This window comes from Saccostrea echinata, unplaced genomic scaffold (assembly GCF_033153115.1).
Source record: "Saccostrea echinata isolate AGI-Se365-2 ecotype Australia unplaced genomic scaffold, CSIRO_AGI_Sech_v1 ptg000006l, whole genome shotgun sequence".
NCBI classification, from domain to species: domain Eukaryota; kingdom Metazoa; phylum Mollusca; class Bivalvia; order Ostreida; family Ostreidae; genus Saccostrea; species Saccostrea echinata.
The window spans coordinates 559,177-585,582 of record NW_026889755.1 but is presented as its reverse complement, the minus strand read 5'-3'; positions in this window follow the sequence as shown (position 1 = coordinate 585,582).

Genomic DNA, 26,406 nt, shown 5'->3' with positions numbered 1-26,406 from the left:
AACCCATGGAGAACCCTGCATTAAAACTAGTACGAAAATGTCACTTTAGCATCAAACAAGGCGGATACTTCGAGAAATACCTGCACTATCAATTGAGCACATTTCTTAATATATGTATGTCATCTATCTTTTTTCATTAATCTTATTTTGTTTTCGGGATTAAGGCTGGGCTTGCATGAAAATTTCCCGAAAAGAGTTTTGTTTGTTCTGTTTTGAACATATTTTATTGACAATGTGTCAAAGGGATTGGACACAAGTTCTAAAAACTTAGATAGTCCTCTTCCATAAAGAGTCCTCTCCCGAAAAGAGTACACTATCAATAGATTTTTTCACGATTTTCACACATGCCTCGGTGGTAAATATGACATCTTGCCATTAAAGATAAAATATTGAGAGTATATATATATATATATATATATATATATATATATATATATATATATATATATATATATATATATATATATATATATATATATATATATATATATATATATATTAAAAACCTTAATATATATTAAAAACCTTGAACTCTAACTTCACATAACTCAGTGAAGGAGGTCTCATATCCTTCAGGGTACGTAACTCCATCCAGTCTTTCATTGAAATAGATGACGTAACGACCATATCCAATACATGTTGTATCAAACCTCAAGGGAGGTAATGGAAGTGTGTTCTTGTAACAAAGTGTACCGTCTTCTTTGTAAGATGTGTTGGAAATATAAAGAGAAAACCCAGCAAAACGACCTCTTTGTCTCATCTCTGAAACATATGGAAATCACTTGATATGTAATATTTTTTTGCATTCAAACTTTTTCTTCCTGTTTTTCTTTCTCTTTCGCTATTTTACATTAGATATACACTTTAATGAGGTGTTTTCTTAATTCACAGTGCTTTTCCAGGTTCAATGAAAAAGGTTGTGTGACAATCCCGAATTCATTTTTAGAGAGGGGGGGGGGGGGGGGGGACTCACTCCAATTTGCTTACAAATTAACGGAAATCACGATATGATTGAAAGGTAATTACATATAATGTTTTATAATGTTAGTGTATTTGTCTTGTTTGAAAAGTACGGGGTTGCACACCATTCAGTGTGAGTGACCTGCATTAGATAAACATGTATAGATTTCTGTAGTAAATACAATAATAAATAATTTGTGTGTTAATTTAAAAAAAAAATAAGTATTTTTATTAGTTATGTAAAACCAAATAATACCATAATCACCATGTTCTGTATATGCCTTAAAATCTATACTGATGCTGTAAATGCTGTGATAAGCACCCAGATCAACCGTCCACCATACTGTTTTATGTGGAGTGCTTGGACCTATTCCGTACGTTCTCATGCATGTGTTTCTATCGCCATCAACAGCCTTGTCTGGACCACAGGGAGGAATACATTTGTAGACCGTGGATTGTGTGGCGATTTTATCTTTTGCTAAATCATCTATGGAAATTTAAAATAATATAGTAGCATAATAATCATTTAAATGAGTATCTAAGCTTGATTAAATCAAAAGGTTATAATTATTATTGTCGGGACGGAGAACGCATACGTATACATTTATGAATGTGCTGTTAAATATATAACAGCGAGAAAACATAGATATGATACTTCTATTAATAGAAGAAACATTGAAATAAACCTTTATAGTGAATATTTTGCATTCAAATAACGAATCAATAGTTAAACAAGCTAATTCAGAGAATTTGTGTCCCCCGCTTAGGGAAAAAAGATCATGCGCAGTTCGGGGGGGGGGTCAGAACCCCCCCCCCCTTGATTTGTAGAATTATTAAATGTATACATGATAATTGAAGCAAATAAAAAATGCCAATATGGATATAAAGATTTTTGATTGCTTGTTCTTTAATATGTGTATAGAAGATTCTTTTTGTATAGAAATTTATCACACTCTACAATGATTTTATGAGTTTGTACAAGCCAGACATCATTACCTTTTCATTTCACATGCTGAATACTATCATTTTTATTGTAAATAAATTAAAAAAGAAATATTTTCCAAAAAAGAAAAAGGATCGACCGGGAATTGATCCTGAGGCCTCTCACATGTTAAGCGAGAATCATACCCCTAGACCACGGAGGCAATTGATTATACAACAAATTAAATGCAAACAGTAGGTCACATATAATGTTTATATTCACGTTCGATATTGTCAAAATTTTACATAATACATGGTGTCTAATTTAGCCTTTACTAACCAGTTCTGATAGATGTAATTAGAATACAAAGTGCACCGACAACCTGTAATTTACAAAATAACTCTAAACATACCCCTGTGCTAAAAATGTTGCCAAGCGACTTTTAATACAATAAATAAAAAAAAAAACGGGGCGGCACACTTTGAGGGGGGCGAGAGAGGCCATAGGGAGTTATGGTATAGAATTTCATTGCAAAAGCTCAAAAGTTTCTTGAGATATCGTCCGGAAACGAAAGTGTTACACACAGACAGAATGTATGAATTTACGACCTTGAACTCTGACTTTTTGACCTCAAAATCAATAGGTGTCTTCCTTATGCCACAGGAAGTGGTAATGTAAAATTTCATTGCAAAAGCTCAAAGGATTCTCGAGATATCGCGCTGAAACGAAAGTGCTAAAACAGACAGAATTTATTAATTTTTGACCTTGACATTAGACCTTTTGACCTTAACATCAATAGGTTCCTGTTTAGGCCATAGGGGGTTGCTATGCAAAATTTCATTGCGATAGCTCAAAGGGTTCTCGAGATATCGCGCGGAAACGAAAGTGTTACAGACAGACAGAAATACAGACGGACAGACAGACCCAAATTAATATTCTCCACTTTCAGTGAAAGCGGGGGACAATGAGATGAAAATAAATCATTTTTATAGAAATAGTAAAGATTAATTTTAAATGAAAATCCAAATTTAAATACGCAGAGACGACTTTGCCGAATGCTGAAATCATTTTCCAATATGACATTTTCAAGAACAATTAATATACATTTGTCAGTAGGACAAATAGATGCAAACGCAGGTGATCGCTTGGCTGTCACAAGTATGCATGCGGACCCCATAACTGCAATTTTCTTTTATGCCCCCGGATCGAAAGATCCCGGGGGTATATTGTTTTTGTCCTGTCTGTCTGTTTGTCTGTTTATCTGTTTGTCTGTTTGTCCGTTTGTCTGTGTGTCCGTTTGCTGTTTGTCTGTTTGTCTGTCTGTCTGTTGTCAACTTTAACCTTGCCCATAACTTTTGATTGGTTGAAGCTATGACTTTCATATTTCACATGTGTATTTCTTGTGACAAGACCTTTCTTTGGGTACCATCATATTTGACCTTTTGACCTTGACCTTGGAGTTTGACCCACTTTTGAAAAATTTTATAAGACTTTAACCTTGGCCATAACTTCTGAACAGTTGGTGCTTGGGGTTTCAAACTTCACATGTGTATTCTTTGTGACAAGGCCTTCCTTTGGATACCAACAACTTTGACCTTTTGACCTTGGAGTTTGACCTACTTTTGAAAAACTTTAACCTTGGCCATAACTTTTGAACAGGTGGAGCTTAGGGTTTCAAACTTCACATGTGTATTCCCTGTGACAAGACCTTCCTCTGGATATCAACCATTTTGACCCTGTGACCTTGACCTAGAAGTTTGACCTACTTTTGAAAAACTTTAACCTTGGCCATAATTTTTGAATGGTTGGAGCTAGGGCTTTCATACTTCACATATGTAATCCTTGTGACAAGACCTTCCTTTGGATACCAACCACCACTTTGACCTTTTGACCTTCACCTATGAGTTTGACCTACTTTTGAAAAACTTTAACCTTGGCCATAACTTTTGAATGGTTGATGCTAGGTCTTTCATATTTCACATATGTAGTCCTTGTGACAAGAGCTTCTTTTGGATACCAACCACTTTGACCCTTTGACCTTGACCTAGTAGTTTGACCTACTTTTGAAAAACTTTAACCTTGGTCATAACTTTTGAATGGTTGGTGCTAGGGCTTTCATACTTCACATATGTAATCCTTGTGACAAGATCTTCCTTTGGATACCAACCACTTTGACCTTGACCTTGACGTTTGACTTTTATTTAAAAAAAAATAACCTTTGCCATAACTTTTGAACAGTTATATCTATGTCTTTCAAATTTCACAGGTGTATTCCTCGAGACAAGACCTTTCTTTGGGTATCAACATTTTTTATCTTTTGGCCTGGATTTTGACTTGCATTTGAAGAAACTTTAACCTTCGCCATAAGCTGTCATACGGGGGCATCAGTGTTTCACAAACACATCTTGTTAAATTTATAATTGTACTCCTGAGCAAATAATGTGTGCCTCTCTCAAAAAAACTTCGTTAGAATGTTTTTATGCCAAATGCACATCAGTACAAAAGCTTACAACTTGTAAACACGAATGAATTTCCCAGAATATTTACCTGATACGATATTTACTACCCCTGTGTGTTTTGACAGTAGGGATAATTTCATAAAGTAAATATTATAAATAATCAAACACATAAAAACGTAAAAACATTAACGACAACGGACCTAATTCATTTCTGCAATAGATTTTTTTATTCAGATTTTAATATGAGGTAAAGTGACTTTTGGTGAGTTAAAATCAATAAAAAATCACATGGTCTTCGATGTACATTTTTAATGGGGAGCGTTTCAAAAGTTGGCGATGGAAATCGATAATTACTATAAGAAGTAATGCGAAACTCCCAGTGTAGGGTACAAGAGTGATCATTGAAAAAAAAATTCTGCAATAGAATTTTATACATATTAAAGGACAATGTTAACTAGACAATTTGCCAGCAAATTATGCCAAAATAATAAATGGGTCATCGGCTTAGATTTTTTTTTGGGGGGGGGGGGCATGTCATACGCAGATGAGATGTAGGGCACATTTTAGGGGAAAGTTTCTATGAAAATATCTTGGCAAAAAAAATCATTTATTTATAAAATTAAGAAGTGAATATAAATTGAAATATTTACAATATTTTTGAATTGAGAGGAAACGTTTGAATATCTTTAAAAGAATTAAAAATGTATATTTTTTTTTATCTTTTGCAATACATAATTAAGTCAATTTGATTCAAGGCATATGCGCGGTTTTCTGCGCAGTGGCTCAAAATTTCGAATTAGGTCCGTCGTCCTTAAATGAGTCCTGAAGTCCAAACATTTTTTTATGATTCAAATTTAAATACATGTACATCGTATTTCTCCTAGTCAGCATATTTTTGTCTTGAGTTACTTAATTTGCTCCTTGTTAGATGTAATTATTGCAAACAGCATTAAAGTTCACAGTACACTTTGATTATTAAATGCCAATTTTATCGTTCTTAAGTTCAAATACAAGTATTAAACAAGCCTTTAATCTACTATGAGTTGACAGGTTTTGCCATCGAAATTTACTCAGCTTGATAGATACTTAAGACAATATGTCCAATCAAAGAAACCCCTGACAAAGAAATTATGTCTGAGATCATAATAATTTACACACTAAATATTTTACCTACCGAATCCTTCCAAACGAGGTATTCCTGTAAAAAGTACAAGCATTGCATAAAAAGTATCCATAGTATTAAATATCATAAATACCAGGAAGTTCTTGAAAATATATATGTGGTATAGTCGTTGTTGATAAAAGGTCTTTACAACTTCCTCACAGTGTGTGCGTGGATCTTTTATATATTTTGACAAAAAGATTTATTTAGTCCAGGTGTTCATTTTCATGCTTGTTTTTTTAATATACGAAATGTTTGATATACAATACCAATATCAAATTTGTTTTAAAAGGTCAAGCCACAAATTTTCAAGCATATCATTTTTGAAGCAATATAAAAAGACGCTTGAATATATACAGCACTCATGTTTAAATGACATTCATGTAGTTCATATACAATCATTCTAACACGTTCAAGGTCGTTTAATGCATCTGTAGTTCAATATATTTATCGTCTCTCATATAGTATCAAAGTCATCGCTTCTTGTATTTTATCTTTATTTATATTTGCCTTTAAAATAAGTTCAATCAAAAAATCATTTTCCACCGACTTTCCTGCTTCATCTGTAATAACTTCTACAGCGACAAGCACAGGTTACGGTAGCCTAGTGGTAGGGCGCTCGCTTCGTGATCGCGAGGCCCGAGTTCGATTTTCGTTCGCCGCGAAGCGTCAAACTTAAGATGAAAACATAGGTAGTGACTGTTCCTTCGCCAAGCACCCGGCACTAGAAGTGAAAGTCACGGGTCTTTCGGATGAGACTTTAAAAAGAACTCTTACTGATCAATAGCCCTAAGTTCCAAGTATAGGTCTAAATCTGAATCCCTTCACCGACATACGGTGACGTCTCTGTATGAGTGAAAAGTTCTCGAATGGGATGTTAAACAATATACAATCAATCAATCAAGTCGCCCGCATGGCGCAGTGGTTAGAGTGTTTGCTCTAGAGTCGCGATGTAAGGAGAAGATCCTTACGTCGCGTGTTCGAATCCATGCGGGACGTGGAGGCCGGTCCTTCGGATGAGACCGTGTAAACCGAGGTCACGTGTCGCAGTAGGTGCTGGCACGAAAAAGATCCCTCACTGCTCAATGGCCCTAAGTGCCAAGTATAGGTCAAAATTTGCAGCCCTCCACCGGCAAGTGGTGACGTCTCCATATGAGTGAAAAATTCTCGAGAGGGACATTAAAAACAACAAACAAACAATCAATCAATCAACAGCGACAAATTCAAAGTCTGTAGGTATTTAACAATGCAAAGAATGAACGAATCAATCGGCCCTTTTTTACATTTGAATATTTCATCTAATTCTATAACCCCCCTCCCTTTCTTCCTCTCTTCCAAATTTATATTAAAATCCACGATATATGCAGACATTAATTAAAGATCTGACTCAACATTCATGATAGATTCTTGTTTCTTTGTGAAATTGGAGCTGCTTCACATATCGATGTATGATTTTAGTTGATTTCCTAGTTGTGGCCTAATCATTATTGACAACCTCAAAACAAAGCATCAGGAAATCTACTTTAAAATTGTCCTCATTTCCTCGTGATCTGGATTATCAGTCGTACCATTCTCGTCAGCTAACCGTACGTCGTCATTTCTATCCATCTGATTTTTTGTTTTCTTTCTTTTGAAAAAAATTGAGATACCACTGCCTTCATCAACTCTAAAACAAATATTACTTCATGTTTATCTTTTAAAAAAATATGTATTCCTAATGTTTAGAAGCCAATATGATCTTTCCAATTCATTTCTGTTTTAATTTTGGAATTTTTCAATTAAGCCACAGTAATAAAACTGTATTTCTTATAACGTAAAGAAAAGCATATATTACTGAACCCTTTCTCTACCGGCGCATTTTACGGAGACCTTCTGAGTATTAGAAAGACACTAATTGATAGTCCTAATGCTAAAAATGAATGTTCAACAACAAATATTGAAAAGTCTAGTGCTCATATTCCTGTTTGTGTTTGATCTAAATAAGGAATCAAAATGAGAAATCTATCAAGCTTCTATTTTTATATATACATTCTCACTAAAATGGTTTCAGATAGATAGAAATCAAATATTTTGCGTTATATCTTAGGACCATTCCAAATTTAATTGCAATCTTAAGAAATTAGGTAGGAAAACTCTTCCGGAACAGACTATGATTGGAGTTCCGATGTTGACAACACGGCAATGCAGTTTATCCCTCCTTCTACCCCAGTAAATAACGGGAATATAAAAGCAAGGGAGCATAAAAAAATCAGAGTGAGCTTTAAACACACGATTATTAAATTAGCAAATATGGCAAAAAAGTCAGAAAGACAGAATTGATTCTTCTTGGGTTAAATTAAATTCTGGATGTATGCGTTATATGCTAATGTGTGCTAAGTGATGCTAAGTGTGTAGGACTATATCGTCGGTATAGCGGGTATTTTGCAAGCTAAGACTGGCAACACTGGCTGCCGGTGTAAATTTCTCTTAGATATGTGCACTGTAATTTGAACAGAGTACACTGATTTGTATATCAAAAACTACTACGCTCAGTATAATTTTTTTTCTACCTATTAAAACTTTCTTAGTGCAGGAATTGTATACAAGTTCGGTTAAACAGATCAATCAATTAGGGTTAAGGTTAGGGTTAGGGTTAGGGTTAGGGTTGCTAATCATTTTTTTTTTTAATTTTATTACTCCTTTATTTACATTATACGTTCTTGACAGTATATTTATATTGCTTAAATAAATATCACAATGTATTAACAAAACATTGAAAAGAAGACAAAAACAACAGAAGTGGTAGTAATGATAATACCTATATAAATCTTTTTGTCAGACATACATAGAAATATAATTAGTTTTTTTTTATTTAAATTGCCATAAAGGGGTCTCACCTCTCGTCAAACATGCAATTCATTTGATGTATTTCATGAATAGATGAAAGAAAAACGATAATCATAAAAAAAAAATTAATTTTGGAAAACTTACGTTTTATCGTTTACTAATGAGACTTGATACATTAATGTTAAGTATCATTTTCGCCACTTTTGCTGACATATCATTTTTTTGCAAAGGGTAAATTTTATCAAGAATCATCCTTCCTGCTAGGCCATTTTCTTTACGACAGCTGTTGCATGGTAAACAAACTTAGAACTAAATTTCGTTGAATTACGATTTATTTCCCCTCTTAAACTCAATAATAAAAAGAATTTTTTATCGATATTATAGTATTATTTGAAATCTAGTGCATAGTACATTAACTCATCTTAATCTAAATAAAAGTCTTGACTCTAACATTAAAAGAGTGTTTATTGAGCTGAAAATTTGATATAAGATTAGACTCAGAATAATAGTAATGATTGCATGAATGAAGTTTTAAATTCAAAATTGAATTTGTGTGATTTATTTCTAGAAGAAGTAATCTGTGCTTGTAAAATTGATTCCTTTATTTTCTTTCAATTAAAAGAATGAAAAAAAAGTTTCATCTCATCTCCCGTTCCGCTCCGTCACTCAATGGTGTTCTGATAATGCCATACTTTTTAATGATATCCACTATCTTGACAATTATATATAAAATTCTTGATCTGATCTGTGTACATATTGTTGTACCCGAAGCCAATTGGACATTTCTTGAGAATTCTGCAATGCCACCCATCCCTGTTACGTTGTTCATTGGTTGTTCCATTTATTCTGACTAATTCTATGTTTGTTTCATCGTCATTTCTTTCAATTGGATGCTTTGCTTTCTTTTCCATGGACTGGAGGTATCCATGTCTAAAAAAAACGATAAATGAATGTGTCTTTATGTTTTACAGTAATGTTTATACATGTACTTGATCTACAAATCAGTAATATAAGATCGAAGTATAGCAATGGGAATTCGCTCAAAACTGTAATAAATATTCTTTTACCAAGTACAAGTATTTAATGTTTTTTTAATAGGAAGAAAAGAAGCACGTTATAAAAGAAAAGAGATCTCAGTAAAATGTTCTCTCTCTCTCTCTCTCTCTCTCTCTCTCTCTCTCTCTCTCTCTCTTGTCAAATCTAAGAATTTTATTTTTGTATTCGTTATCTTTTCAGAAAATAAGCAGAATATTCCTCTCAAAGTTTCTTTTATTAGTTTAGAATGTTCCTCGTACAATTCAAAAAGAATAAGATTATCTATTTAAATTGGTTTATTAAATACTGAATTAATAATAGAGTTATTTTTTTAATCACTCTTATACGTTACCTGGCTAGTTTTACTAAAAGAACATGGAATGTTACAAGTACGATGTTTAAAGCAAGAGATAATGAAAATTCCAATGGCCACTTTCCTTTTTGACTTTTATCTACAACAAACATAAATCAGTGTTTCGAGCTTCATATAGCCTGTCAAAGAGCCAGGTACATTAGTAGTGCAATTCGGCCCTTCTTTGAAAATTAAAAATAATCATAAAGAAATGACTTGAGAATGTACACTTTATAAATATATTAACAATTCTTATTTATCTTTTATAGTTTAGTTGCAATAATCCTCTGAAGATGGGATGTATTTTATTGCATTTAACCGCTTTGAGCACTATAACGTCATTATTGCGGTCAATTTTGAATGGTATTTAAAAAACAACTTTTATGTACCATTGTATTTTATACATGTATGTAAAAGATGTAAAACGTTTTACGTACATTGCATTGTTTATTTACTTCAAAGAAAATATTGCACAAAAAGAACGTTTTAATTGAAAGAATTTATGACCTCCATAGTGTCGGTTCATCTGAATATCATATCTGCAGTCAAAATTGCTTGCTTAATTTGCAGTCCGTTTTTCTCCACAATTTTGTTTTTATTTTTTTTCCCGGAACGTTAAATAAAAGATAGACAATGCAAAAAGATCATTGAAATTTGATTTAATTAACAAACAAGAATAGTAAAATATAACTTTCTTTAGCATTAATTTTGACCTGTCTGCACTTAGGTTCAAATTATAATATTAAAATACCAAAAATCGCCCTTTTCGAGATTAAAAACAACAATTGAACACAATATATTAAATTATTCATGCAAAATAGAACAATGGGCAGCCAAAAAATGGACAGGAATTACATGTATATAATCAGGATTTAATGATATTACTAACAACTCAGGCACGACGTATCGGGGGGGGGGGGGGGGGAGTGTCCCCCCTTTTTTAGTCATTACATTTTACTATTGAGAATGTTCACTGAGAGGCTATTAGCTCCACCCACTGTTTGTTGCAGCTTAGTTAAAATCGGAGTTATGTGGTAATGTATGAAAAAATTGATTGTGGAAGAAGTTGAGAAGTCGTCCCCCACCAGATAGGATTTTGGAGTTTGATTCTGACCCCCCCCCCTTTTTTTTATTTAAATCGATACTATGTGTCTGCAACTTAAGAAATATCTAGTAAAGATCATTGACTTTAGAATCCTGAAATTCTAATTTACTCCAAGGTTTGTTTATAGTAAAAACATATTATAGGTTAAAGTCAGAGGCTCTAGTTGACATGCCTTCATCATTGTCACCAGTATTTTTCTTTTAATATACATGTACGATGACCTTTCAAATTGATCTTTGAATCTGGACCACTGAAAAGGTGTCAACTAACGAAGAATAAATCAAAATCATCTTCCTAACTTCATCAGTGATTTTCAACAATGAAAAAAATTAACTAATCTGACTTTGATTTTTATAATAAATAAAAATATTAATCTGACTTTTGTATTTTGATTTTCATAACAAATAAAATCACCATTGTCCAAAGACTTTTTTAACAACCCTTGTATACAGCATTACGGACACGAATGGCGCACCTTCTGGTGTAATTGACCTTCTTGGGCTTTTCCGACAAACGGAGGGTCCGAGATGACGCAATTGATTTTATTTCTTCAAAATGCGTATATTTGAATGTCAAACTTAGTTACATATTCATCATAGTTGAAATTGTTTGTGGACAGAAAAAAGGTAACGGCATTTTAATTAATTAACATGTACATGAAGTTTAAAGAAAAACAAATGAATTTTCAATTAAGAGCCGAAGAAAAAAGAATACATTCTTTTTGTCACAAATGATGTAGAAGTTATAAATTGTCAACAAGTCTATATTCGTTGATGCTATTAACAAAAAATCTTTTTAGAATAAATTAGATTTACTATGTAACACGAGTCCATCTTTTATTCATCGACCTCGAATGGAGATGGAACATTAAAGTTTATACCAATACTCCTCAGCATTAATACACGCATCAACCAGGTTCATGTTGAATTTATTCCTCTGGTGGTTTCAGATTTAGAACCTGACTGTTGATCCTTTGGGGACAAACAACACCAAGAAATCATAATTTGAAATCTGAGTATCTCAGTGACGTAGCATTGTTTTTGAAAGACTTTTTAGGGGAGGGGGAGGGCAGTCTGAGAATTTGCTTCAACTTTTCAACTTACCCGAAAGAAACTTGACGAGCAAAAAAAAAAAAAAAATGTACACACTCGAAAATGTTATTTCGTGGAGGGGGGGGGGTAACTTCTTTCAGTACCAATTTTTTATTTAACTACACTGCAACAAAAAGATGGGGGACACTTCAATGAACATTTGCTATGGTAAAAATTATGTCTGGAAAAAACTTGGGGGGCTAGCCCCCCCCCCCCCCGATTTTGCGTGCCTGTATCTATTTGTGGATTATAAATATTATAATGCTAACTATTTTCATCTCTCTCTTAAAAAGAAAGTATCTTCCTGGTACGTACTTCACCTGATTTGGTGGCGATAGGGGATTTCAAAAGCAAGGGTCGTTCAGGGGCATCAGCAGATCCCCAGTAGTTTTACTTCCCCTATTTCTGAGATTTTCAGTATGATATATAAGCTTATAAATAGTGTCCTTCCTGGTTAACTTTATTTTTGCAAATGAAATTAAATATACAATATTTTGTATATTTTATTTGCTAAAATTAAGAATATCAAGAATGACAATAACCTAAACGGCACAGCCAGGCGCCCCCTCCTACAAATGAGTATCAAATTATATAACTACATTGTATATAATATAAGAAGATATTTTTATTATCAATATATTTTGATTAAGTAAGAGTCAGTGGATTTATATTTTGGAGAGTTTTTACTATCCAAAAAGGGGGAGCGTGTAATGACTGAGTTAGAATTCAAAGACTTATGCAAATAAAGATAATATGAATATATAATATTATTAATATATATTTTTTTTCAGCATTTATAATTTCTTAAAACTACATGAAGTTGTCGCATTCAGAAGTTTCCATTATAATGGGTATCATTTTAGTCATTTATTTATTCTCATCTTAAATTTTCTGAACGAAAACTTTATAGGTAAATTTTCATTGTTTTAGGAACATATATATAGCATATACTTATATACTCCACTGTTCTCAACTAAGTATCACTTCAGTTGTTTTTTCTGAAAAGACAACAATAAAAAAATCATAATAAAAGGATTTCTAACTGATGTATAAGAAGTATATGAATTTAATTCATTGAAGGATTTTCAATTCCTACTTAAATTAAAATATACTAAGTATATTCATGTACAAATAAAGCTTTCGGAGAAAGGGTGGTTAGTGCTAGTTAATTTTTTTAAAAAATCACCTTTGCATTGATTAATGTAAATTTTCCAGTACATGTATTTTTAAAAACGTAAATTTGAGATATATTTCATCTGAGCGCTGTTTTCTTTTACTATGAAATTTGTTAATAAATCTTTTATAAATGTTTGATTAAACAACGGTATTGTTTATAGTGAAATATCAAACGAAATACCAAAATATGGAGAAAACTTTTGGCACGTCACTGTTCGTTGTTAATGTAAACAATGACGACGTCTATATTTAGAGTTAGCTATACAACCTAGAGACGTTAGGTTTTTGCCTTAAAATCCACATAATAATCATCAACCACAATAACATTTCATATACCCTTTTACAAAACACTCTCTAAGATTTAGACGTTATAATATTATGTACTATACATTGTACATGTATGTTTTGCTTGTTCCGGATTGTCGTTGCCTGGAATGAAAACGAAAGTAAAAAAGGTGGTCGCGACAACGAATTTTGAACAACTGATTTATCAAATTAATTCTTTATATCATTTAGATTCTCTACAAAGTAAGCATGCATTCTATTGTTATTCATTTTCTCAGAATATTATTAAAACACCCAGCTAATTCCATTCCCCTCAGGTCAAGATCCGTAAAGCAGACGACTGATAGTATCAGAATTTTACAAAATTCACTGTGGCCGCAGCCCACGACCAGAACAAAACCAGTATAAATCAACCCCTTTTATGTTAAAGTATTTCTGGTTAAAATGTTTTTTTGGTCGATGCTTGCGGCCACATCGAATTTTCCCAAAAACCGAGTGAAAAGTGAAGAAAATTCCTTGTTTTCTGGATACGGCATTGGTTTGGATACTACATAACAGCACACGAAGCTTGGATCCGCCCAAATAATTACTCATATACGAAGACTTTGGTTCATAAACTTTATAAATATACATGGATAGATAGGATACACAAACACAATTTTTTTTGTATTTTGCAGGGCCTGTTGACATTAGCTGGCTCTTTGTATTCCAATATTGTCCGATTTATTCATTTATTTATTTATATATTTATTTTTTTTTTTATTATTATTTTTATTTTATTTATTTATTTATTGCTTTTAAAGACAGAAAAGAGCTTTAATGACTTTTATGACACAATTTTTTTTTCAGTAAAAACATACATTTATAATCACAAGTCAGTCTTTGATATTGATTCTGACATCCCTGCGGACAGATACCATCAAACCTACTGCAGGTCTTACCGTTAAGACAGTGACCACTACATTTATGCTGACAATTTACACCAAAGAATCCGCCCGAACATTCTACAATTATTAACAATAACAATGATAAGCTTGTATCATAGAGATTTAAATAATTTATATAGCATATTCGTGAGTCATTTAAGCTTTCTCAAAAAATCTAATTACAGATTCAAAGCTGGGAAATATTTATTTTATCATTTTGTTTGAAATACAACATGCCAATTACACGCATATTTGAAATAAATCATGACACCTTTTTTCCTTCGAAAACATTATTCTTTTCCTTAGCCTTTCAAAATCATTTTAAAATACTGACTTATTTAGCTCTCAGAGAGGTATTCGAAATTTAATGTGATAAAATATAAATGCTGTATATGCACCAACCTGCCGTGCAGTTTGGTGAACCTTTGAACCCTAATAAACAGTCACATTGACCATTAGTATGATTACATATACCAATACAGTTTTTTGAGCAGGTATTCTCACACATATACCCAAAGGTTCCGCTCGGACAACCTGCGAATACAAATTTTCACTACAGTTAAATAATATTTGAATTCAAGGTAATCTTCCATCCCTTAGCTTGATTGATTGATTGCATTTTGCCTAAAGTTCCAATAGATTATTTTTCACTTATAGGGAGACATTACCGTAAGCCAATGAATATAGCTTCAAAATTTGACGAATGCATGACGCTTACGGTCATGGCAGTGAGGGATCTTTTTCATGCCAGCTTCTACCGTGACACAGGACCTCGGCTTTCCATGTCTTACCCGAAAGACCCGTTTTTTTAACATCTAGCGCTTGACGAAGGAACAGTCACTTCCTACGTTATAGGTCTATGGTTTGACCAGCACGGGGAACAAGAATCGAACCCGTGAAATCATGAATCGAGCACCCAACCACTAGACTTCCGTGATTGGTTTTGTCACTTAGATGTCTAGGCAATAAAACCCACAATACACTGATCTGAAAAAAAACAACAGTTATGATATTTTGGATACTAACTGAACCATCTAATATCCTTATGATCTAAAGAAAATACATGTACCAATTCTTTACTTATATTTATATATATAACATGATTTAGTGACATCATTCAAAAACAGTCCACAGGAGAAGATATTAATTTAGGGATGTATGATGCATACATGAACACAATTGCTACGAATTCCCAATATTTTACTTATTTACAAAAACATACATGTAAAAATGAATGACTTTTGAAACAATCTCACTTTAGATTTGTCAGATGTAAGCTAAGATATATAGAAAGTTTTATCCGTAAATAATTTAGAATCATGGCACCTGATCCCACATCTGATGTTTAAGAGGTTCATGTTTGCTCTGCTCCTGATTTGCATTGTTTGAATGAACTTCTGAGCTTGAAAACTGTTTGTTATCTCCATATTTCATTTAATTAGCGTTCAATCAATTATTGATACAACCTAAAAGCATTAATCTGAGCCTTACCAGGTAGGTGATCATAACAAACACTGATCGATGTCTGAAATCCTACAAACTATACAAATTTATGTATAAAAAGCCAATGTATATATATATATATATATATATATATTAAAAATTGATTTAACGAAAAAAAAAATGGAAATTAGAAAATGAATTCTCATGTGCCACATATCCATATGCGAAAGTGTACTGTTTGTAAGATACACTCTCGAGCATGAAAATTGTATTTTTGAGTTATTGTTAAAACCTGTCATGCACGATAAATTCGTGTGTGTCTTGAATTTCTTCAAGACCAACTAAAAAGTAAACTTGTTGGATTAATCTTTCCCTACTAAGAAAAACTTAAAACTAAATCATGATCTGTAGGTATATGTAAAGGAGAAAGGCCAAAAACTGTCCATTCTGTGCGAGAAAGAACTAATCGAGGGCCGTAGCCCCGAGATTAGTTCTTTCTCTAATAGAATGGACAGTTTAAGGCCTTTCTCCTACTTAAACATGGTTTCCTTTGTTTTGAAAATTAAATAAAAAATGTACAAAATGACAGGTAGCACACATACAATGACAAGTTCATTGTTTACGGAATGGACAGTCACAGGTAAGCTAGGGATGCAGAGCAATCTGTTGAATAACCATTGTGTTTCCAGATGCAAATAACAAATGATCTTTTTCTTAAGAATGGACAGTTACAGGTGGATTTTGTGGAATACTAGTATTTATACAAATATGCCATGTTTCAAAATCAGTTTACAGTTTGCGTTGTTTTTTTTTTTTGTTTGTTTGTTTTTATGTTGTTTAACGTCCCTCTCGAAAATTTTTCACTCATATGGAGATGCCACCATCTGCCGGTGGAGAGCTGCAAATTTTGTCCTATACTCGGCACTTACGGCCATTGAGCAGTGAGGGATCTTTTTCGTTCCAGCACCTACTGCGACACGGGACCTCGGTTTATACGGTCTCATCCGATGGACCGGTCTCCACGTCCCACAGTGGGATTCGAACCCGCGACGTAAGGATCAACTCCTTACGCCGCGATTCTAGAGCAGACGCTCTAACCACTGCGCCACGCGGGCGACCTAGTTTGCGTTGTAAAGGCATACATGTTTTCCTGTGATGGAGAAAGTATATGACAGAAACAAAATCTTATATACCAAAATATGCACAAAATTAGTGATATTTTGATCTGGAAACAGAAAAGTAAGAGTAAAAGAAATATTAGCCAAATTTTGACCCAGAAATGAACTTCAACGACGGATACAGATGATCAAATTCAAATCAAACCTGGAAATGTTTTATTTGAATTCTATTTTTGAGGATATATTAACTGCAGCAGTGTAATGGTGATATGCAAATTGTGTTCCGAGTGTTGGATTAGCCATGAGCCAATCTTCGACCTGAAATGTTTTTCAAATCAAATCTGGAAATGTTTCATTTTTATTTATTTTCTACCAAAATATTAACTGCAGCAGTGTAGTGTTCATATGGTGCAAACTGTTTTCTGGTGGAGGATTTAATATTAGACGTATTTCTATCTGAAAATGAATTCTCCTCGAGGGAATGATTTTTCCGAAATTTAAATCAAATGTGAAATTGTGTCATTTGAATTCAAATTCTGTAAAAATTAAGTTTTTGGGTATTGAAATAAAGTGCATCATTCATGGATTTAAAAGAGTGAAATCGAGTGCATGCTGTGCAGAAATTATGTTCTGGATTAACTTTGATCTCCGCGTTTTTGTATTGTTTTGTTTTGTTTTGTTTTTTGTTTGTTTGTTTGTTTTTTTTTTTTTTTTTGTTATTAACATGTAAATTAAAAAGTATTTAATGTTTTTTTTGTTTTTGTTTCCCTCTTGAACACATTCCAAAGTTTACCTGTAACTCTCCATTCTGTTTGTTTTAACTGTCCATTCTTTTTGAAAAAAAAAAAAAAAAAAAAAAAAAAAAAAAAAAAAAACTGTCCATTCTTAAAAGAATGGACAGTTTTCCAAAAAGAATGGACACTTACAGGTAACTCAATGGATTGTTTGAGGAGTTAGCTCAACATTAAGCTATAGAATGGACAACACAAACAAAAGGTTTACGTCACAATCATGTTTTAAATATAATTATAATACTCTTCCCTCTTTAAATTAAATTCTTCTGCAAATAAAAAAAATTACAATAGATTCCTTAAACATACGTTTGACAGTTTATTTTGTTTGTGAAAGAAACTTTTCTTAACATGCAGTTTTTCATATGAAATAGATGCAATTGTGTATTATCACATTTAGTGAATTTAAAATCTTAATAAAAAAGTACAAAGTTTGTAGCTTCAAGAAATGCAAAAAAAATGTCAGCACAGTTATTTATGATCTGGTGATCGCTAACAGAGAACAATATACTTGCATTATAAGCAACTGAAAGCTCTGGCTTTTTTTAATCAAAATATAAACATACCATATCTTAATGAAGAAAAGGTTGCTGTAAAAAGAAATAATAATCTCAAAATAACACGATTACAGATACCCACACTTACAGCAACAATTTAATGTTTCAGGGACATCTACTCCCGTCGTTTTTATTTTTCTACTAAACCAGAAGTTTTATAATTTTAAAGTACATGTCGTTACCTAGATAATATAGGTTGGTCGTGTGTGTATTACATGTATATATCTACAGTAAGCAGGTACAGTGTATATCGTCTACATTCCGCTTTGAATGCATCAGTCCAATGTGGCCGTGTTTTGTTTTTTTGTACACTCTTTTTCTTGCGAGTCGCCCGCGTGGCGCAAAGGTTAAAGCGTCTGCTCTAGAGTCGCGGAGTAAGGAGTTGATCCTTACGTCGCTGTTTGAATCCCACTGCAGGACGTGGAGACCGGTCCTTCGGATGAGACCGTATAAACCGAGGTCCCGTGTCGCAGTAGGTGCTGGCACGAAAAACGATCCCACACTGCTCAATGGCCCTCAGTGCCGAGTATAGGTAAAAATTTGCAGTTCTCCAACGGCAAGTGGTGGCATCTCCATATCAGTAAAATTTCTCGAGAGGGACGTTAAAAAACAAACAAACAAACTTTTTCTTGCGTTACCTTAAGATGATTCGAACATAAAGTAATCTTAATAGTATGATTGTACTTAAAATAGTTTGAAACCCTTCCAGTTATTTCTTTTATAGTACTGCTAGCAAAGTTGATATCATTTACCATATGTTTAAACTGTATCAGTCTTGCTATAATTATTCCAGCAAGATTATTTTTTTTTTAAATTTGATTCACTCCCCTATTTATTTAAACCCAGTCTTGTGGTTTCAAGATCAAAGAATTCTATAAGTGCACCTAGATTAAAACAAAGAATATACTGCCAAAGGTTAACTTAGAAGTTTTAAATTTTGACTGCTGATTGATAGAAAATCCATTCTGTTCTTTTCGCTGTTATTAAAAACCTGTTGAGATAACATATCGTACATTAGTATTCAATTTGCACGTGAAGTTTATAGACATTCCTTACATATGTAAACTGTATATACAGTCCCTGAAACCTTCTACTTTCCTAATTGAATGGTGAGCGAACGCTTAACAAATGGTGAGCGAAGGCTGAACAAACACAATCACAGAGCGAACGGAGAGGTGACAGTATGTGGACGCTTAACACAATTTGTTAAACGGTTGGTAAACTGTGAACGGTGAGCGAACGCAGAAGGGAAACAGAGTGCAAACGCGAGCAGAGTGAACGGTGAACAAAGGGTGAACGCAAGAGGAATAAATTATTCGGAATGCCTCTGATCTCTTCCTTGCTTTATATAAATTCTATTGTATTCTATAGTCAGGTAAAAAAAAAATAAATAAATCTCAATTAATAAATTTTTCCAGTGCCCACTTTACCATACCATATTTTTTTTTTCTGTACACTTCTAGAACAAATAAATACAAAATATTAAAAATAAATAAATAAATAAATAAAACGAAAACGTCCCCATACTGTCCTTAGAAAGATTATACATTCACATTAACCATGTATATTAATTATGTTTTCTTATAGTATTTTCTGCACAGGATAAGGCAGCATACATTACAGATTAAATATTTGCATTCACAGGCTAATCTTTCGTAATGATGTCTATAAAATTGCCCCTACTAACAAGAGACATACCGGCATTGCATTACATTACATACCTAATAACAGGTGAAATTCACAACCAGCACATCGTGATCATGTACACAGAATGACATCACCTGGACAGCATAGTTCCACAGACTTCTTACATATAAAATACAACTGAATATACAATGGTTCTCTTTAAAAAAAAGTGAGTGTCCGTTTTTTTATCAATACGGTGACGGAAAATGGCAAAGGAATGTCCTAAATTCCCAATGTCGGAAGAATGCTCAAAAAGTCAGTATTTTTTATGAATTATTGGAGAATTCTCTTGAAAATTACATGTACTTTATTTGACTATCAAATTGTTGTTTGTGATCATATGTATTAGTTTTATAGCAAAATGAGGCGTTATTATTAGCATCGCGACATCAGCCATTTTCAGCAGTTTAAGTTGCGCGTTCGAGTTGATTTCGTCAGGTTCAAATCTCCAGAATATACAGTTTTACGTGAGGTATAAAATCACGCTTGTCTGGCTAGTATAACCAGAAAATCTCTTCAGCACTATTTACCAGTGCGTGATCAAAAACTCCTCTAACCAACTAAGTTTTGGATCAAATTTTTGCCCTTTGTGTTTTGGTAGAATATATACTTTTCCCCCTTTTTTCATGAAAACAGTAGAAAAAAACTCTGTATGTCTATCAACTTGTTTCTAGAATTGTCGTTCTCAATAATCAATCCAGTCTCGGATAAAGAAAAAAAATTGCTATGTTGACTCATTTGTTTATCATGTTACGTTATACAGTACTTCGTTTAAAACAGTACTCAGAGACACATATCTTCAGTAGTTTTCATGAATCCTATTGATGTAAGGTTATTCGGGATATTACGATCTCTTTTTGTTTTTTGTTTGTTTGTTTGTTTGTTTGTTTTTTTGTTGCTTGTGTTTGTTTTATTAAATGTACGTCCCTTTCGAGAATTTTTCTCTCATATTGAGACAACACCACATGCCGATAGAGGACTGGAAATTTAGACCTATAGGCGCTCAGGACCTACTGCGACAAGCGACCTCGGTTTTTATGGTCTCTTCCGAAGGACCGGTCTCCATGTCCTGCAGTAGGATTTGAACCTGCGACGTGAGAATTAACTCCATAGTAAACGTTATGAACGTTCACTACTGGACGAAAAAAGTGCTGAGAATCCCAAATTTTACTGATAATGTTTGATAATTACTGATAAGGTGCTGTTCTTTCTGATAAATACTGAAATTTACTGTTATTATTACTGTAGTTGCTGATAATTTTAGTTGTTTCTGATAAATACTGATAATTACTGTCGTCTTTACTGTGGAGTCTGATAAATACTGATAAATACTGTTGATGCGCTGTCGATGTTGAGATTTACTGATAATTACTGTGGTCATTGTTTTTAATCAGGGAAGGAACTAAAATAACCTAAGAAATGATTATTTGTTTTAAAGAAAGTATTTTATCAACAAATTCATTACAGTATTCTAACCAAAAAAAAAATATTCTAGAAAAAAAGTCACATTTTATTTATTTTCATATTTCATGTATTAATTTTATTATAATCATTTTTACATCATAATGTTGAAATTAGATCATAAATGTTCGTGTTTTTCTTTACCTTTATATTTCTCCTTTCACAAAGTTTTCAATATCTGCGGAAAATAATAATTGTGTTGTTATTGCAGTGGTTTTCTCCCCAAGTACTTTTTAAAACAAGTTTTTATTTTTAAAGGTTAAAAAAAATCCCATCTCGTGTTTTTCCACGTGTATTTGTATTGTCATCAAAAGCTTTTAGAGGGCATCTTTAATATAGACAATGGTTGTTATTGTCAATTTATTTCTTCGTGTTGAGAACTGAACATGTATGAGCTCTATAAGCTGAGCCCCCCCCCCCCCCCCATTTACATACAACTCTCATTTTAAGAAGACACTATAGCCAGTATTAAATATATCTCACAAAAAAATCTATTCTGATTTTATGTTGAGTACACTATGTCCTTTTATTTAAGAATGTGACAGGTTTAAATAATAAAAATAAAACATCTTAAATTTGTAGAATAATCTCTTATATACATATAGCCAGTGCGCTCTAGTTCTCTGATTATGTCCTCGATGCGAATTTGATATCATTGTGTGGTATCGACGCTTTCTATCTTACGTTTTTTTTTTATTTTAATTGTTGAGCCATCCGTACACTATAAATCTTATGCAGTGTGATTTTCAATCAATGAATTACACGTCTTTCTTTAATTCTTTGTTAATAGTACATAAATCTGCGTTAGGTCTATGGACATAGGCCAGTATCAGGGAGATCAATAATCTCAGCGAGATCCTTAGAGAATAAAAATTTTGGTCTGGTATCCCTACGGATCTCAGACCAGTATCACATAATCTCATTCGGGGTTTCATACCCGGACTTCGACCGCTTGATTCGATTAATACGGGTTGAAATGAATTAGTTGTCCGCTTCAACTTTTTGCTTTGGACATCCTTTTAATTCCCTCTCACTATAAAACTTTCGTTTCTTACCTCTGAAAGGTTTAAATCAATCAAAATATAAAGTTGTTGATTTTTCATAGCAATAAGCTATTCGTTTAAACCTCCGATGCTGAAGAGTTCCAGCAATAGTCTGCCTCAAATACTTCGTACTATGGTTCATTTCTATAGGAAAAATTAGTAGAACGAAGTATTTGAAGCAGACTTTTTTCATAGATTGGTAGAAAACATTTGCTTAATATACGCGGAAGGTTTCATTTATTTATTGTCAACATTTTCACAACCGTATTGTAGTAAATGAGATCAGCGTAATTTTTGTCACTAGGAGAACATTTAAAGAACATTTTAGTCCATTAGTGGTTATAACAATTGCGACATTCGGGCAACAACAACCTTCGTTCGTTCTTTGCTCGAAGTCTGGTTTATCATATTCTTCTAACTCTTTCATACCTACTTTGATTAGCTGATTTGCAAAATCTTAGACACTTCGCAACAATTATTACTGTAATCAAATAAATTAACATTGATGAAAGCATTTTATGTAAGAGATGAAATTAATTTTTGAGAATTCATGATAAATACGCAGGCGGGAAGCGTTGTAGTTTATGTACCTCATGAATTCTCAAAAATCAAATTCATATCTTAAGTTTGCATTATTTTTCCGAGGACTTGCCACATATTTTTGTCATTTAACAATCCTTTTTGATAAAAGAGTTTGCACTATTTTTTGACTTCAATCACATCACAATGGAAATATTCTTATCCATCCCACGTTAGTTCATGAGAACATGAACTTTTTCTAATTTGCAAAGAATCTTACGGGAAAATATTTGGAAATGTAAATATATATATAATCCTTTCTTTTTTGAATTAATAATTCATCTGTTTAGACTAAGAGTAAGAGTAAGATAAGATAAGATATTCTTTATTTCCCCCAAATTAATGGAGAGTTTGTATGATCAAATAATTAATTCATGTAACAACACAATACAAAAGAAAAAACATATTTATATTTGTACAATTTTCTAATAAAACATTACAGGTTTCGACAATCTATGGCAAAAAGGCTTTTGTTTTTATATACTGTTGAGGCAACGATTATCATAATAATTTTGTTAAAGATATTTTTGTTTCAAAACTTGTGCCTTGAACACAACCCATTAACGATAAAAACTGTGAATCAGGATCTTGATCTTCAAATAAAACATACTCGTTTACATTAAGTATATCTAAAATGTCCTCAAACATAGTTTCTCTGTCGTCTAATAATGTAAAACAACTTAAGATCAAGTGCATATTATAGTTATTTGTTAGCTTATTACAACATTGACAAAATTTACAAACAATTTTCATCGATGAAACATGAATCAAAAAATTGATTAACAGTCTTTTTGAGGGATCCTCTCTAGCAATCTGTCACAATTTATTTGGGTTTAACATGGTATGTATTTTACTGAAAAAAGACATATCAGGATCTCCAGACAGAGCAGCACGCCATTGTATTTTCTCTGCAGACCATATTGTTTTGATAATCATTTTTGAAAATTCCTTTTTACTGTATATAATACTACAATTGTTTTCAAACACATCTAAGAGCTGGTATTTGTTAGCAGTTTGTAACATGTTTTTGGTTGCAAAAATTTTTTTTCAGATACATGAACATCAGAAATAAACTTATAGATCTGATAATGTACAGAGATTTGTTCTGATCTATGGAGTCTACCTAAAAAAGTAGGCGACATTTATCAATGTAACCCTGTATAGTCCACAGACCAATATTTGAGATGCTTGAAAGTGACGGAGAAAACTTTGAAAATCCTTGAATTATTCTGGAGAAGTGTCTTTGTACATATTCAAGTTGTTGCATGTCTGTTAGTGACAATGACGGCCAAATCTCGCAGGAGTAGAGGGCAGACGGTAGTACGACCCGTTACCATATCTTTGCAGATACAACGGGATGATTGTCAGAGTTATTAACACCAATAGAATATAAAGAGTGGATTTTTGATCCAGCAGTTTTGCACACTCGTTCTTTAAGTTTGTCACTTTTCATGTTGGCCTGGAGACGGCAACCAGCATATATTGTATTTTCAGACTGAGGTATTTCACAACCAAAAAGCGTAACGCTACAAGATGAGGAACATTTTTGTGTTTTTCTAAATACAATAAAGACGCTTTTACTAGGATTGTAATGGAGTCTCCAAGTAAATACATTGTTTTCTACATGGTTGAGTAAACGCTGTAAGGATCTTGGTGAATTGCTCATTAGAGCAGTATCATCTGCGAATAGAATACCTGGAATGTATAAATCACCCAGTAAAAGACCATTGCCATTTTTGCATATTCCATATAATAAATCATTAATATACACAAGAAACATAAAAGCACTAAGTACTCTTCCTTGCCCTACACCTTGAGAAGTTTTGAACAAATTGGAGTTTACACCACAAAATGATACAATACATTTGCTGTCATTATACCAGTACTTTAAAATTTGCCAAAATCTGGAGTCAATTCCAAAATTATACAACTTAAATAAAAGACCATTATGCCAGATTCTGTCAAAGGCTTTTTCATTGTCTAAAAATGCACAGAAAACTGGAGAACCTCTATCTCCATAGTAGCTAATAGATTCTTTTAGGACATAGCATGCTGGGATGGCACCATAACCATTTCTAAACCCAAACTGTAGATTATGTGGAAATGATTTTCCACTACTAATTAGACCATCTTCAATTTTTGACAAAAGTATTTTTTCAAATAATTTACTGACTACAGATGTCAATGTGATACCCCTGTAATTAGTAGGAATACATTTATCTTTGTTTTTACCTTTATACATAGTTATAATTTTTCCTACTTTGAACATTCCAGGAACGTATTTTTCTCTGATTATAGCATTAAAAAGTAAGCACAGTTGTTCAGACACAATATGACTACTGTATATAAGGTGTTCGTTAGTGAGAAAATCTGGTCCAGGAGTTTTCCCTTTGGTAAGCTGTTCAATTTGGTATTTGACATCTTCAACAGATATGACGTCCCCATCAGTGAATATGTCATCGCTGCTCTTTAGATTATTATCGATGTTCTGCACAGTTTCATCTATAAAGTGTTTAAAATCTTCATCAAATTTTCCTGGATGGTACTCTTCGTTAGCAAGGTCAGAATAGTATTCTTGCCATAAATTGCACATGTCAGTAATGTTCTCAGCAGTTTTCCCTTTATAAATTAATTTTGATGGCAAAGATGAACCTGATCGTTTTTTTATTTTTCCATGCTGTCCTATAGAAAGTTCCTATATCAATTTCAGTAGCTTTGTCAATTTCATTAAATATTGCAAGGTGTCAGTCTTTTTGTGCAAGTCTGTGCAGTTTTCTGAATTTACGTTTTGATTTTTTATAGTTTTCATACGATTCATTTTGTTTATCTCTAGAAGATCCCTTTGATTTCCAGGTCCTTCAATCTTGAGCATCTCATTTCATAATGGGCGCTGTTTAACTCTGATTTTTTTCCAATATGGTTTTAGATGCGGATTGAATTTTCCATATGGTATATGTTGATCAGAAGATGCTAAAAGCGAAGCAGTAATATGGACAAGGAACGTATCAATATTATCCTTATATAGAGTTCTTGTATCTGCTGGGTTTAAAAGGTTAGCAAACGAATTTTTGAACGCTTCCAGTTTGTTGGTGTCAGCCAATTTCCATTTTGGCATGTTTCTTGAATAATCTGGAGGTAACTGGGCGAAAACACCAGTTATATTAATTTCACAAAACAGAGGGAAATGGTCAGAAACTTCATAGGCAAAATCTTGATATATTTCGTTATATTTCACTTCTTGAGAAAGCCTTTCAGGAACAAAAATGTAGTCTAGAAGCGACTTCAGTTTTTTATCTTTTGTTTGGAATGTCTATTGGTGTTCAGTAGAAAATATACTACAAAGGTTTCTGTCTAGCGTATTTTCTGTAAGGAACTTTGATTTTGGACTGCTAGTTTTGTTTTTGATATCCATATTAAAATCACCACATA